Raw genomic sequence first — 20,059 nt, 5'->3', positions numbered from 1 at the left:
GGCTACTCAAGGACCTACCACAGGGAATGCTCATGGAGCAAGCTTTTGAGACATCGTTTCATGCCATCTACCACAATTTAAGGGGAAGAACGATTTTGTTCCTAGTATGAGATGAATTGAAGATATTGAGGTTGTTCTTCATACCAGTTACTATCCTAAGGAGGCCAGGGTTTGCTATGTTATGAACTTTCTGAGAGATGCGGCAAAGGACTGGCAGAAACTTGTTAGTAACACTCATTCACCTGTGGAGGTTGCGACTATGGCCTGTCCTGAGTTCTCAAAACTGTTCAAGGAAGAGTTTATTCCAACTGTGGATGTCCAGTAGCTCACTAAGGATTTCGTTTCCTTGACACACACTATGGAGTCTATGAATGAGATCACCGCACTATTTTATGAGCAGTTAGTGTTCTGTCCAGATTATATGGCTACAGATGCCATGAAGATGTCCAAGTACTGTTATAGGTTGAGGGATGAGATTCGAGAGTGTGTGACCACCATGAGGTGCCAAACTCTCCATGACATGACTCAGGTAGCTCGCCTTTGCATGATTGAGTTGGAGAGGCAGATGAAGCTGAAGAGACCAACCCCTACTCAGATGACCAACCAACCAAATAAGAAGTTAAAGATGTCTGGGGCAAGGGGGATGGAAATAGGACTTATCTGAAGTGCATCAAGTGTGGAAAGAATCATGTTAGGGAGTGTAGGGTTGGGCAGATTGTATGTTACAAGTGTGGGAAACCCGAACATTTCAGCAAGGATTGCAAGGAGCCTTCGAAGCAATGCTTTAGATGCAATTAGTTTGGGCACATCATGTTAGAGTGTCCGAATAGGACCAATCAACAGGTCAGGGCTCCTGCTCATACCACATTGAGGATCACTAATGGTGGGCATAAAAAGCACAAGGACTCAAGGGCCCATGGGAGGGTATTTCTGCTCACAACCGTTGATGTTATTGTAATTCCAGATGTCGTAACAGGCATTTTTTATTTATCTCCTCTTCATCATAGGATTTTTTATTGTAGATATTTATGTATGTGTAATCAGGTACTTTTTATGTTAATTTTGTACTTGATCTTGTTCTTTTCGATGCGGGAGCGAGTTGATCTTTCATGTCTCTTGCTTTTAGAAAGAATTTTAGTATTACTACGGGGATGTTTCACTCGCCGATGTCTGTAAAGATTGCCAATGATAGGCTACTTCGTTCATCCAAGGTTTTCAGAGGTTGTACTTTTGATATTTATGGCAAAAGATTTTTGATTGTCCTCATCCCGATTCCTATGGGTGAGATCAATGTCATCATGGGTATGGATTAGTTAGATCGACATCATGCATTGATTGATTTCAGACAGAAATAAGTTTGAGTTCAAAACCTAAGTGGATGAGAACTAGATATCCATAATGAGAAGGTGAAAGGAAAGTCAATTATATGTTTTGAAACCAAGGCTCGGAAGTACCTACAACATCGATGCGTTGGGTATTTCGCATTTGTTGTGGATATTCGGTCTAGTCGACAGAAGTTATCTGTCAATGACGTCCCTATAGTCAAGGAGCTTCCAAATGTGTTTCCTGATGACTTTTTGGGTGTACCTCCCGTATGGTAGGTCGCGTTTCGGGTTGATATTATTCCACGCGAAACGCCAATTGCTATGGCACCTTATGAGTTGCTGTCTTCTGAAATGCATGAGTTATCTACTCAGTTGCAAGAGTTATTGGATTTGGGTTTTATTCATCCCAATCGTTCCCCATAAGGGGTACCTATTTTTTTCGCTCGTAAGAAGATGGTGTTGGATTAATGTCTAAGTCCATAGCTATAATTGGTAAGACTTGACCCGACCCGACATGGTCCATCTGGGTTGCATGGAATCGGGACAATTGGATAGACAAGATAAGGAAAAAGGATACTAGTGATTTATATTAATATATTATAAGTTCAAATATATTAATATATAATCATATTATTTAATTAGTATTGATCAAGAATTAATTTATAATTAATTAAGTGATCAAAAGAAACTAATTAAATATGGACTCTAAGATATATTTGTGTGATGGGCCAAGTTCATTTAGGTTGGGCTAAGCTTTCATGGATAATCCATGGAGTGTTTAACCCATGGGTCATATGAAATGAAAGGTCATGGGTATTAGGGGTTAACCCTAATCTCCACACTATATAAAGATGTCCTTGGTTGGTGAAATTGGCACTACTGTGTGTACACAAAAGGGAAAGGCCGATTTCACTAGAGAAAACCAAAGTATCCTTATTCTCAAGGTTATTCCAAGTGTTCATGTTGTTGTGTGAACCATTTGGGGTGTCACACTTGGGGCACTAGGCACTCAAGCTTCATGAAGACAAGTTACATGAAAAAAAAGCTATGTATTCTATCTATTTTATTACCCAAGTATATGATATTTGTATGCTAGTATAGGGTAATATCTTGGAAACTTCATGTTGGGTCGAGTTTTGTATTAAGTGTTGCGTCTATTGGGCTCGTTAGCTAGTCCGTTTTTGTATCTCCGGTATGGACCTGTCCATCCGTGAGTTTAATAGGGTTTATTATAAATATAGGTGCTTGCATGCATCTTAGGTTAGCGATTAAAACGATAGTAACGATAGAAAAGATAGATCAGAGAATTATTCAGAAGTTTATTATCGTTCTTGTAACCCTAAATCCTCTACAGCGGAAGTTCTTAGTCGAGCTCTGCTGAGGATTGTTTGAATTAATCATTCGACATATTTTGATCCATACTTGTCTTATTTACTATTTTGTGTTCATCGTAATACCTGTTACAAAGATCTAATCGATCTTCAAGTTTGTTTTATAACTTATCACTTCATATTTTCATGTATAATAGAGAAAACATAGATCCAAGGTATTGAGGGTTGTATGTGCACCACAAGATGTTATAGTATACCAAAACCCAACAGTGGTATCTGCGCCATTGGTTGTTTTCTGTTATATTCATGCAAATGTTTTATTTTCAAAGTTGAAAAAAAAAAGAAAAAAAACATGACGTTCGTCAAATTTTAAGATAATTACTTGTTTTTGTGAAAAACTAATTATTTGTAAAATTTGAATCATTTGCTATATGAGTTGAATTAGGTCAAATTTAGTAAAACATAAAATGATATGATTATTTTATTAGCTTTAAAAGTTTGATCTAAAGAGTTTTTTGAAACCTCCATAAGTTATGGATATGAAAAGATTTTTTAAAAAAATTGATTCAAAATTTTTTATGGAGTTACAAAACTTGGTCTTAATGTTTTAAAGAATTCCATAACTTGTTCTTAAGTTATGGAACACGAAAAGTTTCATCATAAAACAAAACATTAAACTCCATAAGTTATGGAATCCAAAAGTTATTCTTTTTTGTGTTTCCTTGATTTATGAGTTACTTTAGATTAATGAAAAAAATTGTGTTTTAGTTGTTTTCAATCCTAATTAATCTAGAGGTAGTTCATAAAATGTGTTTTTGTAACTTGTCCTCAAGTCATATGAAAAGTCACATTTATGAATCTTAAAACTCATAAAAATGCATTAGGTTACAAAAAATGAAGAGTCTTTTCTTATAAATAGTCTCTATGGCTCCATAACTTGTCCTGAAGTTATGGATGTCAAAAAGTCTCTTCATTAAAAGTTTTAAAGCTTTAATTAAAACTCATAAGTTATGAAAATCTAAGAGTTTTGAATAGTTTCAAAACTTGCCCTCGAGTTTTGGAATTTGAAAAGTTTTCTCTAATGAATTCTTTAATTCCAAGTTAAGCCCTTAGAATTTTAAAAGTTAAAACTCAACCCTTATACTTTATAATATTATAAGTTAATAATATTTATATATGTGTATAAGAGTAAAGTCAGTCTTACCATTAGTAGGTCTCATTCACGAAGTCGGTCTATAAGGGGGTATAAGGAAACTGCCTATAAAATGACAGTTTAATGGATGTCCACTCTCACCCACCGCTTCCTTGACCGGTGGAGGGTCGTTAGCCGAACGGGTAGGACAAGGACTAGAATTCTCCCTTCATTAAAAGTATTAATGATAAATACTAAGTAACTAAACTCTTATAAATACCCAATCTTAGTTACCTAGGAAAATGTGAATAAGGTGCTAATCCATGAAATTACACTTTGCACTTTGTTTAAGCCGTTAGTGGAGCATGTGTGGTTAACCGGCACACTAACTTGGACTTAAGAAGGAAGGCAAAAGGTAACTTAATATCTCTCATAGTATCGGTGGAGCGTGTGTGGTTAACCGGCACATCGATTAAGGGGTAAATATTAAGGGTACCAAGTATATTTGCATGGTTACTTCACACCTTGTTTTGTGATCCTCAGCATCCCAGTCACAAAAACTGAAGGGCACACTCGAGATTGAAACATGTCATTGAACAGTTCAATGAATCTCAAAAGATCTAGGAGTTTCAAATCCAAGCAAACCTAATTAAATTATTTCGTTTTCATGGTGGAAATTGGTGAATCGTCATTCGCCTACCTTCAAATATTCTATAGCTTGGATTACGGCATCCCACTTCCAAGTTATAAAATAGTTTGTAGGGTCCTAGCCTTAATATTTCATATTGGGTGTTATATTAAGGACTTTAAATCAACTATCTTGAATATCTCCTAAAAGATGTCTAGTTCAGACATCTATGATCTTCCCAAATCTCTTGGAACTTTACTTCCTCCACCTCCTCCAATTATTCTCCCTAACCCACAAGTTCAAGGTCACTCAAGCCCCATTGTTAAGGCAAGGTCTAGGTATGATCACATCTTGGAGATGAAGTCACATATTGACAAGCCGGGAGATTTGGGTGTCAAAGTCTTGAGAAAGTTGGTGGTTCAATCACTTTTTAAGTCACATAGTGAGTTCCTTTGGGACTCCTATGAAACAGACTATGACAAGACCCTTAATGATCTTATCTATATGCTAAGATCAACTTCCTAAAAACTTTATGGATATTGACAATGATGACACTGGAAATCCAGAAAAAGCATTCTCTTCCCAATGGAAAGGGGTCAGCCATAGTCAACTCAGTTGACCAAATGGTAAAGAGAAAAGCTAAGTATGTGATAGTACCGCGAACCATTACCAAAGGGTCCATATGTTTATATTGTCAAAGGAAGGGGCATTAGTTGCGAAGCTGCCAATTTTACCTAAGGATGTTAAAGTCAATAAGGTTGACCTTACTTCAGGTAAAGTCCACTATCTAACTCTGCTAAGTTTCTATACTGAGATTCTTGATACATGATGTGACTGGGTCACGTGTTGATGTTTGTAAGAATCAAAGAAAAGTAAAGAAACTTAAAGAAAGAACATGCTGAATCTGATCGCGTAGATGGGTTTCTATCGCATAGTTTGAAGATCGGATTCTTGAGCTACTTCTTAGGAGTTACGATATATTGCTTAGGAATAGATAACAACAAAGTTTTCATGCTCTTGTGCATTGTAAGAATAGTTTTTCCGCAAAGTGTAATGTCTAAATTTACCAAATAAGGAAAGATCCTCATCACCCAAGTTTCAATTGGACCGAAACTTGGAATCATGCAAGTTGTATAGTATGATGAATGAGAACTTTCAAGCATTGGAAAATTAAGACTAATTACTTGTTCACATGGATGTGTGAGTGGATGTGTGAGTATAGTAAAGGACTAAGGGATCGAGTACACATTCTTGTTCACTGATCAAGCCCACCACAATAATGGATAAGACTATTCATCAGGATTTACTAAGTCTAGTAAATATGGTTATACTTACAGGCCTAAGTATAATTCTGAAGCATTGAAAAGATTTCAGTGTATGGCAGAACGAATGAGAAGAATCAAATTAGGCAGAAAGATAAAGTTTCTCAAATCTGGAAAGATGGGAGAGTACTTTAGTATCATGTTTATGATCATCTTAATGATTAAGATACCATTTCATAATTGATCCTCTAAGGTCATCTTAGTGTATTCTTATGACTAAGAAGAGGAGTCATGAATTGTTGAAATGGTTAAATCAAAAAGATGAGTCATACTTCGTTCCAAAAACAATTCTTAGAGTTATACTCAAAGATTGTAACTTGTGTGACATGTCTTAAAGAAGGTTTACAACAGTTGTCAAATGTAAGAGTAAAAGTTTTCTACTCTTGTACATTTCAAATTGGTAAGTTGTGATGTTTTGGATAAAACAAAGACCAACTAAGGCCAATTGTGTGAAGTGTTTGTCTTGATTAGAATCCACACTATCTCTTGATTATCTGCAAGAAAGTCTTATATGTCAAGAGGACAGTGGGAGTCTTAAAGGTCTTGAAAGTCTCAAGAACTAATCAAGAATAAAACCTAAAGCTCTTCACTAGCACACGACTTGAGGTTTATAACCTATCGTGTTGACATTAACTGTGCCCATTCCAATTAAAGTTGACTTTGCATATGTGTTCTTAGAGTTCTCAATTAGTTGCACAACAACTTGGAAGCAATGGCAGGCCCTTGAGCTACCAGATGGCAATAAATTAAGATTGAGTTCAGTCCATATGAGTTTGGATTTGTCATTATCCTTGTCTTGTGACTATGGTTTTGACAATTCACATGGATAAGAACACATACACCATTATATCTAAGTGTCATAAGGTTTCTCTCCGATTCATGAAAATGATGGTGAGGAAACACTTTCTTTCACTAAGTAGATTTTAAGTAGATAGCAATTGTGATACTTGCAGTTCTTAAAGTCGTTAGTGGAGCGTGTGTGGTTAAACGGCACACTAACATGGACTTATGAGAAATGGAAAAGGTCTAAACAATTGAGACTATGATTACGGCATCCCTTTTCATAGTTCTGAAATTGTTTAGACACACATGTGATCTATCTAAGATAAGGTGTATGATTTTGATAAAATCTTATCAAAGCAATCTAGTATCAGAAATCTGAACTTTGGTACGAATGTCAATAGAGTATTGACTTCTAGAGGTCCATATGTTTTCTGGATACATGTCAAAGCTAGTGGGAGCATAAGTGTTATGCTAATAATCATCATGTTAATGGGAGCATGATAATTAAGATAAGTACTGCAAGTTAGCAATGTTAATTATAGAAAACCAAAGATTTCAATTGGGAAAAAGTTGTTTTGCTATAATTAAGGGAGAGGAAATTATACTTCATTTCAATTCTAAAAACTTGGATTGAGATTTTAATCAAATTTAGTCAAGAATATATATGAATTTCATAAGGAAATTCTATATATGGGTTCATTATTTGCGTTCTAAAATTTGATTATGATTACGACATCCCTTTTCATAATCTGAATTTTAGAACTTGGCAAATAGAAATAGAAATATTATAGCAAAAGACTGATTTAGTCTTTATGTGAGACATCATGAATCGTGTCCCATATGCTTCGGATATAGGATCGATTGGATGTGCTATATTCATCCTTTCTAAAATTTTCCAAATGCCTGGGGCATTAAGAAAGGAAAAAGTCTAGAACTGGATATGACTAAAACGATTAAGCAATTGTCGAGGACAATCTAAGGTTTACCAAAGATTGGTTGCTCAGGGACAGTTGGAAGTATAGTGTTAATTGTTGGAAGGACCATATTGACATATTCTGGAAAAAGGCAACTCATATTCAGAAGTGATAGTCAAAAAAGGAATGTGGAAATGATCCTATTGGTGGAAGTTGTTCAATAAATATGTGTAAGATTAGGAAACTTAATGCAAGAAGGATGTTTCCAAGGAGTTGATCTCCTTTGGAATGCACTGTAATGTTTGTTGTCAAGTCTTTGTGACTTTGTGCATAATCATTACAAGAGAATCATTGCATGTAAGTTTAGAATCTAACATATTTCTTTAAAATGACATGAATTTGGAATTCCTGCATTTTCCATAAGAATTCGGGAGTGTGAAATTAGAATCATTGAAAGTTTGGTCAATTGGTTTATTTCACAAAGTAAGGATCATAGACAAACATAGAGTGCATACTTGGTGTATGGCAAAGCTATTGTTTAGAAAAATATAGTGTACATGCTCGAAGCATGGGAAAACTATTGTTTTAATTCAAGAATAAAGTTGATAGCTGAAACAACATGCAATGAATAATGTGTAATCATATGGTGATAAATAAAAGGTGTTTTATTTATGTTCATAGGTTTTGATACCATATTAGATTCAATTATTCTTGTGTTTCATTTTGCATGTTTTGACTTCCAGAATTAACTAGGTTATTCTTCCGGAATGACTAAGTTATTCAAACCATCCACATTCGGTCATATGTTAGAAGTAAATATGAATCAAGACTGTCATGGGTTGGCTTTTAGAGGTCCAAGTTGGCAGACAAAGTTGTGCTACAACACTCATGAGTGCTCAAAAGTTCTGAGTATTGGATTCAACCCGCGCTCATTGGAATCACTTCATGGATTTTATCACGAGTGATCATGAGACGATAATATCTTATATTCTTCAAACCTAGAGATATGAGTTGTTACTATGAGTTGGTTGTACATTGATTGCACGAAAACGCATTCGGTAACTCGATGTTATAAAACGTGCATTTGTGTATGATTCAACAAGTAGTAGAATAAGCCATATGAGTCAAAGTTTATCCATTCCTTTTACCTTTGGGATAAAAGCGATATCTGTGGGCCCCTCGATGATTTAATAATGATACATGTGAGTGCTTGGCCAAGCCAGGATTGATTTGATCTGTTCAATCAGTCAGTCATCATGAATCGGAAATCGGGAAACAACAAATGGACAGAGAGAATGAATTATAATCCATGTCTCAATCCATATGATATCTATAATGGAGGAATAAATGATCACTTATCTAATGGACAAGTCATTGACAAAGGTCAGAGTTCATCGACAAGGTCAGAGTTCGACAGAAGCTTTTGAGAGCTACGATTGCCTGTCGGTTCTTGAAGTTATACGCAATAATAGTTTTAGACTTATCCAAGTGGGGGACTGTTGGATTAATGTCTAAGTCCATAACTATTATTGGTAAGACTTGACCCGACTCGGCATGGTCCCTTTGGGTTGCATGGCATCGGGACAATTGGATAGACAAGATGAGGAAAAAGGATACTAGTGATTTATATTAGTATATTATAAGTTCAAATATATTAATATATAATCATATTATTGTTGGGTTTTGAGCATTCTAACACTCCTATGGTGTACATGCAACCCTGTAAACCTTGGATCTATGTTTTCTCTATAATACATGCAAATAAGAACTTTCCAAGGCTTTAATCCTAACTAGCATATTATGAAGTTCTTATACTACAAAGTACTAGTTAGATGACATACCTTTTGATGTAGCTTGATGTCTTCAAGCTTTAAGAGCCTAGCCCCAATAGTGTGGAAGCCCCAAATGGAATCACAAATCACCAAAACACCTTGGAAGACTTTAGAGAATATGGATACTTGGTTCTCTCTAGTGAAATTGGCTAGCCCTTCTTAGTGTACCACACACTAGTGCCAATTTCACCAACCAAGGACATCTTTATATATTATGGAGGATTAGGGTTAAACCCTAATACCCATGTCCTTTCATTTCCTAGGATCCATGGGTTAAACACTCCATGGAATATCCATGAAAGCTTAGCCCAACCTAAATGAACTTGGCCCATTCCATATATATAAGAGTCCATATTTAATTAGTTCCTTTCGATCACTTAATTAATTATAAATTAATTCTTGATCAATACTAATTAAATAATATGATTTCATATTAATATATTAGAACTCATAATATATTAATATTAATCATAAACATACTATTCTCAAAAGATTATCCATATAAATTGTGTCGGTGAAGTGCAACCCAAATGGACCATGCCGGGTCGGGTCAAGTACATACCAAATATAGTTATGGACTTAGACATTAATCCAACAGTCTCCCACTTGGATAAGTCTAAAACTATTATTGCGTATGACTTCAAACCTAACTGGCAATCGTAGCTCTTAAAGCCGCTGTCGAACTCTGATCTTGTCAACGAACTTGTCCATTAGATAAGGGATCATATATTCCTCCATTCTAGATATCATATGGACTGAGACATGGATTAAAATCATTCTATGTGTCCATTTGTTGTTTCCCGATTTCCGATTTCTGATGACTGACTAATTGAACAAATCAAATCAGTCTTGGCCCGACCGAGCACTTCCATTTGTCATCATCAAATCATCGAGGGGCCCACAGATATCGCTTTTATCCCGAAGGTAAAAGGAATGGATAAACTTTGACTCATATGGCTTGTTCTACTACTTGTTGAATCATACACAAAGGCACGTTTTATAGCACCGAGTTACCAAATGCGTTTTCGTGCAATCAATGTACAACCAACTCATAGTAACAACTCATATCTCTAGGTTTGAAGAATATAAGATATTATCGTCTCATGATCACTCGTGATAAAATCCATGAAGTGATTCCAATGAGCGCGGGTTGAATCTAATACTCAGAACTTATGAGCACTCATGAGTGTTGTAGCCCTTTGTCCAACACCTTAGACATCTACAAGCCAACCCATGACAGTCTTAATTCATATCTACTTCCAACATATGACCGACTGTGGATGGTTTGAATAACTTAGTCATTCTGGAAGAATAACCTAGTTTATTCGGGAAGTCAAAACATGCAAAATGAAACACAAGAATAATTGAATCCAATATGGTATCAAAACCTATGAACATAACTAAAACACCTTTTATTTATCACCATATGATTACACATTATTCATTGTATACTGTTTCAGCTATCAACTTTATTCTTGAATTTAAAACAATAGTTGTCCCATGCTCCAAGCATGTACACTATGTTTTCTAAACACTAGTCATGCCACACACCAAGTATGCATACTATGTTTGTCTATGATCTTTACTTTGTGAACTAGATCAATTGAACATAACTTCAATGATTCTCTTTTCACAGTACCAAATCTTACTGCAAATGCAAGGATTCCAAATTCATGCCATTTACTGAAATCTGTTAGATTCTAAACTTATATGCATTGATCCTTTTGTAATGATTATGCACAAAGTTAGAAAGACTTGACAACAATCATTACAGAGTATTCCAAAGGAGATCCGCTCCTTGGAAACATCCTTCTTGCATTAAGTTTCCTAATCTTAAACAGATTGAAAATTCTAACTTTGAAACATTTCCAGATTCCATTTTGACTATCACTTCTGAACAAGAGTTGCCTCCTTACAGATTATGTCAATATGGTCCTTCCAGAATTATCACTATACTTCCAACTGTCCTTGAGCACCCAATCTTTGGTAACCCTTAGATTGTCCTCGACAATTGTTTAATCATTTTAGTCATATCCAGTTCTAAACCTTTTCCCTTCTTAATGCCCCAGGCATTTGGAAAATTTTAGAAAGGATGAATATAGCACATGTAATCGATCCTATATCCGAAGTATATGGGAATCGATTCATGATGTCTCACATAAAGACTAAACCAGTCTTTTGCTATAACATTTCCATTTCAATTTGCCAAGTTCTCATAATTCAGATTATGAAAAGGGATGTCGTAATCATAATCGAATTTTAGAACGCAAATAATGGACCCATATACAAAATTTCCTTATGTTGAGCCATTCCAACATGAAATTCATATATATATATCCTTGACTAAATGATTAAAACCTCACGATCTAAGCTTATAGATTTGAGATGAAGTATAATTTCCTCTCCCTTAATTATAGCAAAACAACTCTTTCCCAATTGAAACCTTTTGTTTTCTATAATTAACATTGCTAACTTGCAATACTTTATCATAATTATCATGCTCCCACTAACATGATAATTATTAGCATAACACTTATGCTCCCACTAGCTTTGACATGTACTCAGAAATCAACTGACTTTCTTACCAAAGTTCAGATTTCTGATACTAGATTGTTTTGATAAAACTTTATCAAAATCATACACCTACCCTTAGATAGCACACTTGTGTGTCTAAACAATTATGAAGAGGGATGCCGTAATCATAATGGTTAGACCTTTTGCCACTTCTCACAAGTCCAGGTTAGTGTGTCGGTAAACCACACACGCTCCACTAACGACTTTGAGAATGCAAATATCACAATTGCTATCTAGCTAAAATCTACTTAGTGAAAGTGTTTCCTCACCATCATTTTCATGAATCGGAGAGAAACCTTATGACACTTAAATTTAATGGTGTATGTGTTCTTATCCATGTGAATTGTCAAAACCATAGACACAAGACAAGGATAATGACAAATACAAACTCATATGGACTGAACTCAATCTTAATTTCTTGCCACCTGGCAGCTCAAGGGCCTGCCATTGCTTCCAAGTATTTGTGCAACAAATTGAGAACTCTAAGAACTCATATGCAAAGCCAACTTTAACTGGAATGGGCACAGAATATGTCAACACGATAGGTTATAAACCTCAAGTCGTGTGCTAGTGAAGAACTTCAGGTTTATTCTTGATTAGTTCTTGAGACTTTCAAGACCTTTAAGACTCCCACTGTCCTCTTGACATATAAGACTCCCTTGTCAAACATCCAAGAGATAGTGCGGATTCTAATCAAGATAAACACTTCACACAATTGGCCTTATTTGGTCTTTGTTTTGTCCAAAACATCACAACTTACCAATTTCAAATGTACAAGAGTTTTAAACCTTCTTTAAGAAGTGTCACTCAAGTTACAATCCAAGAGTATAACTCTAGGAATTGTTTTTGGAACGAAGTATGAATCATCTTCTTGATTTAACCACTTCAACAATTCAATTTCCTCTTCTTAGCTATAAGAAGGCTCTTAGAGGATTTATTGTGATAAGGACTCTAAATCATTAAGATGATCACAAAACTGATACGAAAGTACTCTCTCCCATCTTTTCAGATTTGAGAAACTTTTATCCTTCTACCTAATTTGATTCTTCTTATTCGCTCTGCCATACATTGGAACCTTTTCCAATGTCTCAGAATTACACTTAAGCTTGTAAGTATAACCATATTTACTGAGCTATAGTAAATTATGACGAATAATCTTATCGATCTTTTGTGGTGGACTTAATCAGTGCACAAGACTGTGTACTCGATCCCTTAGTCCTTCACTTGACTCACACAACCATGTGAACAAGTAATTAGTCTTAATTTTCCAATACTTGAAAGTTCTCATTCATCATGCTATACAACTTGCATGATTCCAAGTTCTGGTCCAATTGAGACTTGGGTGATGAGAATCTTTCCTTATTTGGTAAATTTAGACATTACCACAAATGAAAGAATCAATTTCATACTTCCACTCTTGCTATTAATGGAATCTTATAAGCAACAAAAATTTCCACAGATGCCATTGTAAGGATATTTTAAAATAAATAAAATCAAAAATTTTCCTTTTATTATAAAAACTTTGCGGAAGAACTTGTCCTTACAATCCATATGAAAACTTGTTGTTATCTATTCCTAAGCAATATCTCATAACTCCTAAGAAGTAGCAAGAATCCGATCTTCAAACTATGCGATAGAAATCCATCTACGCCATCAGATTCAGCATATTCTTTCTTTAAGTTTCTTCACATTTCTTTGATTCTTAAAACATCACCATGTGACCCAGTCACATCATGTATCAGGAATCTCATAATAGAAACTTAGCAGAGTTAGATAGTGGAATTTACCTGAAGTAGAGTCAAACTTATTGACTTTAACATCCTTAGGTAAATTTGGCAGCTTCACAACCAATGCCCCTTCCTTTGGCAATATAAACATATGGACCCTTTGATAATGGTACAAGGGACTATCAAAGACTTAGCTTTTCTCTTTACCATTTGGTCAACCGAGTTGACTATGGCCGATCCCTTTCCATTGGGAAGAGAATGCTTTTCTGGATTTCCTGTGTCACTATTGTCAATGTCCATCAAGTTTTAAGGAAGTTGATCTTAACAAATAGATAAGATCATTAAGGGTCTTGTCATAGTCTGTTGCATAGGTGTCCCAAAGGAACTCACTATGTGACTTAGAAAGTGATTGAACCACCAACTTTCTCAAGACTTTGACACCCAACTCTCCCGACTTGTCAATATGTGACTACATCTCCAAGATGTGATCACACCTAGACCTTGCCTTGCCAATAGGGCTTGAGTGACCTTGAACTTGTGGGTTAGGGAGAATAATTGGAGGAGGTGAAAGAAATATGATTTCCATGGGACATCATCTTCATTTAGGAATGATTGTTTCAAGAGATTTGGGAAGATCATAAATGTCTAAACTAGACATCTTTTGGGAGATATACAAGATAGTTGATCTTAAGTCCTTAATATAACACCCAATATGAAATATTAAGGCTAGGACCCAATAAACTATTTTATAACTTAGAAGAGGGGTGCCGTAATCCAAGCTATAAAATATTTGAAGGTAGGTGAATGACGATTCACCAATTTCCACCAAGATAAACGAAATGTATTATTAGGTTTTAATTGGTTTTGAAACTCCTAGATCTATTGAGATTCATTGAACTGTTCAATGACATGTTTCAATCTCGAGTGTGCCCTTCAGGTTTTGTGACTGGGATGCCGAGGATCACAAAACAAGGTGTGAAGTAACCATGCAAATTACTTGGTACCCTTAAGTGTTTACCCCTCAATCGATGTGCCGGTTAACCACACACGCTCCACCGATACTATGATAAACATTAAGTTACCCTTTGCCTACCTTGTTAAATACGAGTTAGTGTGCCGGTTAACCACACACGCTCCACTAACCGACTTAAACAAAGTGCAAAGTGTAATTTCATGGATTAGCACCTTATTCACATTTTCCTAAGTAACTAAGATTGGGTATTTATAAGAGTTTAGTTACTTAGTATTTATCATTAATACTTTTAATGAAGGGAGAATTATAGTCTTGTCAAACCCGTTCGGTTAACGACCCTCCACCAGTCAAGCAAGCGGTGGGTGAGAGTGGACACCCATTAAGTTTTCATTTTATAGGCAACAACCTTATACCCACCTTATAGAACGGCTTCGTGAATGAGGCCTACTAGCGGTAAGACTGACTTTACTCTTATACATATATATATTATTAACTTATAATATTATAAAGTATAAGGGTTGAATTTTAATTCTTTAAAATTCTAAGGGCTAACTTGGAATTAATGTATTCATAAGTGAAAACTTTTCAAATTCCAAAACTTGAGGGCAAGTTTTGAAACTATTCAAAACTAATTAATTCCATAACTTATGTGTTTAAAGAAGTTTTAATCCAAAAACTCTTCAAGTTCCATAACTTGAGGACAAGTTATGGAAGACTTTAAACTAATAAAAGAATTAACTTTTCTTTATTTTATAACTTATGGAATTAATTAAGGTTACACTTTTTTTTAATTTATTATTTAATGAAGAGACCCTTGGTCATCCATAACTTGAGGACAAGTTATGGAGTCATAAAACAATTTAATGAGGAAAAAGACTCTTCATTTTGTAACCTATGACAACTTTTATGAGTTCTAAGATTCATAAATGTGACTTATAAGTTACATAAACACATTTTATGAACTTCTTTTAGATTAATTTGGATTAAAACCAACTATCACATAATTTTATTCATTAATCTAAATTCACTCATAAAACAAGGTAACACAAAAAACTTTTGGTGATCCATAACTTATTCTTAAGTTATGGAATCCTTTAAAACATTAACACCAAATTTTGTAACTCCATAAAAACTTTGAATCAATTTTTTTTTAAAACCTTTTCATATCCATAACTTATGGAGGTTTCAAAAAATAAAACTCTTTATATCAAACTTTTAAAACTAATAAAATAATCATATCATTTTATCTTTTATTAAATTTGACCTAATTCAACTCATAAAGCAAATTATTCAAATTTTACAAATAATCAGTTTTTCACAAGAACAAGTAATTATCTTAAAATTTGACAAACTTCATGTTTTTTTTCTTTTTTTTCAACTTTGAAAATAAAATATTTGCATCAATATAACAGAAAACCACCCGTGGTTCTGATACCACTGTTAGGTTTTGAGCATTCTAACACTCCTATGGTGTACATGCAACCCTATAAACCTTGGATCTATGTTTTCTCTATAATACATGCAAATAAGAACTTTCCAAGGCTTTAATCCTAACTAGCATATTATGAAGTTCTTATACTACAAAGTACTAGTTAGATGACATACCTTTTGATGTAGCTTGATGTCTTCAAGCTTTAAGAGCTTAGCCCCAATAGTGTGGAAGCCTCAAATGGAATCACAAATCACCAAAACACCTTGGAAGACTTTAGAGAATATGGATACTTGGTTCTCTCTAGTGAAATTGGCTAGCCCTTCTTAGTGTACCACACACTAGTGCCAATTTCACCAACCAAGGACATCTTTATATAGTATGGAGGATTAGGGTTAAACCCTAATACCCATGACCTTTCATTTCCTAGGATTCATGGGTTAAACACTCCATGGAATATCTATGAAAGCTTAGCCCAACCTAAATGAACTTGGCCCATTCCATATATATAAGAGTCCATATTTAATTAGTTCCTTTTGATCACTTAATTAATTATAAATTAATTCTTGATCAATACTAATTAAATAATATGATTTCATATTAATATATTAGAACTTATAATATATTAATATTAATCATAAACATACTATTCTCAAAAGATTATCCATATAAATTGTGTCGGTGAAGTGCAACCCAAATGGACCATGCCGGGTCGGGTCAAGTACATACCAAATATAGTTATGGACTTAGACATTAATCCAACAATTATTTAATTAGTATTAATCAAGAATTAATTTATAATTAATTAAGTGATCAAAAGGAACTAATTAAATATGGACTCTAAGATATATTTGTGTGATCGGCCAAGTTCATTTAGGTTGGGCTAAGCTTTCCTGGATAGTCCATGGAGTGTTTAACCCATGGATCATATGAAATGAAAGGTCATGGATATTAGGGGTTAACCCTAATCTCCACACTATATAAAGATGTCCTTGGTTAGTGAAATTGGCACTAGTGTGTGTACACAAAAGGGCAAGGCCGATTTCACTAGATAAAACCAAAGTATCCTTATTCTCAAGGTTATTCCAAGTGTTAATGGTGTTGTGTGAACCATTTGAGGTGTCACACTTGTGGCACTAGGCACTCAAGCTTCATGAAGACAAGTTACATAAAAAAAAGTACGTATTCTATCTATTTTATTACCCCAAGTATATGATATTTGTATGCTAGTATAGGGTAATATCTTGGAAACTTCATATTTGCATGTATAATAGAGAAAACATAGATACAAGGTATTTTGGGTTGTATGTCTGTGTCATTGTAGGCATGGACTGGTTGAGCCGATTCAGCACTGTCATCGACTGCGAGCGTCAGTTGGTGACTATACGAGACCCTAGTGGGGGAGTTCTTACGGTGTACGGCGAGGGTACCCGTTCGAGATCAGCTTTTTGTTCGGCTGCTAGGGCGAGGCAATGTCTACAGCGGGGGTGTAACGGTTTCGTGGCGTATGTGATGGATACGCGGGAGAGTTCCGAGAGACCGAAGACATTGCAGGAGGTTCCAGTGGTGCGCGAGTTTCCAGATGTTTTCCCCGAGGATTTGCCGGGAATACCTCCTGCGAGGCAAGTGGAGTTTGGTATCGACCTAGTTCCAGGGGCGGCGCCTATTGCGAAGGTGCCTTATCGTCTTGCACCTCCGGAGATGCAAGAATTGTCCTCGCAACTTCAAGAGTTGTTGGGGAAGGGATTTATTCGGCCGAGTAGCTCGCCGTGGGGAGCACCGATTTTGTTCGTCAAGAAGAAGGATGGTTCACACCGGATGTGTATCGATTACCGGGAACTGAACAAGGTGACAGTTAAGAACCGCTATCCGTTACCAAGAATCGATGATCTATTCGATCAGTTGCAAGGGGCATCTTGGTTTTCCAAGATTGATTTGAGATCAGGGTACCATCAGGTAAGGGTGCGGGATGAGGACGTCCAGAAGACAGCCTTTAGGACGCGGTATGGGCATTACGAGTTCGTGGTGATGCCTTTTGGGCTCACCAATGCCCCAGCAGTGTTCATGGATCTCATGAACAGGGTATGCAGGCCGATGCTGGATCGGTCTGTGATTGTATTCATCGACGACATTCTGGTGTATTCGCGGTCTAGGGAGCAGCATGAGGGACATTTGAGGGAGGTCCTTGAGGTACTGAGGTCGGAGAAGCTATATGCAAAATTCTCCAAATGTGACTTCTGGTTACGGGAGGTTCAATTTCTGGGGCACGTTGTAAATCAGGCAGGGATATTGGTCGATCCGGCCAAGGTGGAGGCGGTGATGAGATGGGAGGCACCAAAGTCACCTTCGGAGATCAGGAGTTTCCTTGGGTTGGCAGGGTACTATCGAAGGTTCATTAGGGACTTCTCCAAGATCGCAGTGCCACTTACCAAATTGACCCGAAAGGGGGTTACATTCTCATGGGGACCCGAGCAGCAGATTTCCTTCGAGACACTTCGTCAGAGACTGTGCGAAGCACCAGTATTAGCCCTTCCTGAAGGGATGGAGGACTTCGTCGTATATTGCGACGCATCGATTTCAGGACTGGGTGCAGTGTTGATGCAGAGGGGCCATGTGATAGCCTATGCATCGAGGCAGCTGAAGCCTCACGAAGCGAGATATCCCACGCATGACTTAGAGTTGGGGGCAGTAGTGTTCGCCCTCAAAATTTGGCGTCACTACCTGTACGGGGTTCGTTGTACCATATACACGGACCATAAGAGTTTGAAGTATTTGATGGATCAACCCAACCTAAACATGCGCCAGAGGAGATGGTTAGACGTGGTTAAGGATTATGACTGTGAGATCCTATACCACCCAGGTAAGGCTAATGTGGTAGCCGATGCATTGAGTCGTAGGGCGGAGGGTACTCCATTGTGGGACGTATGTTTGAGATTGACGGTGGTAACTCCGGTATTAGATACTATTCGTGGGGCACAGGCCGAGGTTGTGAAGTCTGGGATGCAGAAACAGGAGCGGGTCGTCGGGTTAATTTCAGAGTTCGTTACGGATGGGCGGGGACTTCTGACATTTCAGGGTCGGATCTGGGTGCCATTCGTGGGCGGTACGCGTGTCATTTTGATGGAGGAGGCACATAGATCGAAATTCTCGATCCATCCCGGTGCTACGAAAATGTATCTGGATTTGAAAAAGGAGTACTGGTGGCCTTGCATGAAGAGAGACGTGGCTTGGTTTGTGGAGAGGTGTTTGACCTGCCGTAAAGTTAAGGCCGAGCACCAGAGACCGCACGGTAAGTTGCAACCCTTGGAGATCCCTGAGTGGAAGTGGGATCAGATCACGATGGATTTCATCACCAAATTGCCGAAAACTGCCAGGGGAGTCGATGCGATTTGGGTGATTGTGGATAGACTAACAAAGAGTGCACATTTCCTTGCCATTAGTGAAAGTTCATCAGCAGAGAAGTTGGCGGAGTTGTACGTGAGAGAGATAGTATCTCGGCATGGAGTGCCGACCTCGATCGTTTCGGACCGCGATGTACGTTTCACTTCCAGGTTCTGGAAGAAATTCCATGAGGAGTTGGGTACTAAACTGCATTTTGGTACCGCATACCATCCCCAGACCGACGGTCAAAGCGAGCGGACGATCCAGACATTGGAAGATATGCTTAGAGCGTGTGTGTTAGACTTCGGGGGTAGCTGGGATGCGCATCTGCCGCTGGCTGAGTTTTCCTACAACAACAGCCATCATTCGAGCATTGGTATGCCACCTTTTGAGTTGTTGTATGGTAGGAGGTGTCGGACTCCCATTTGCTGGGGAGAAGTGGGACAGAGAGTGTTGGGCAGTACAGAGATCGTACTTCAAACGACTGAGCAAATCCAACGGGTGAGGCAGAGGTTATTGACCGCCCAGAGCCGACAGAAGAGTTATGCGGACAGACGCCGGTCTGAACTCGAATTCCAGGTCGGCGACTTCGTTCTCCTAAAGGTTTCTCCTTGGAAAGGGGTGATTCGGTTCAGGAAGAGGGGCAAACTGGGGCCCCGGTTCATAGGTCCATTTCGGGTAATTGCAAGGGTAGGTCGGGTAGCTTAT

This window comes from Lactuca sativa, chromosome 7 (genome assembly GCF_002870075.4).
Source record: "Lactuca sativa cultivar Salinas chromosome 7, Lsat_Salinas_v11, whole genome shotgun sequence".
Classification (NCBI taxonomy): Eukaryota; Viridiplantae; Streptophyta; class Magnoliopsida; order Asterales; family Asteraceae; genus Lactuca; species Lactuca sativa.
This window is presented reverse-complemented; position numbering follows the sequence as displayed.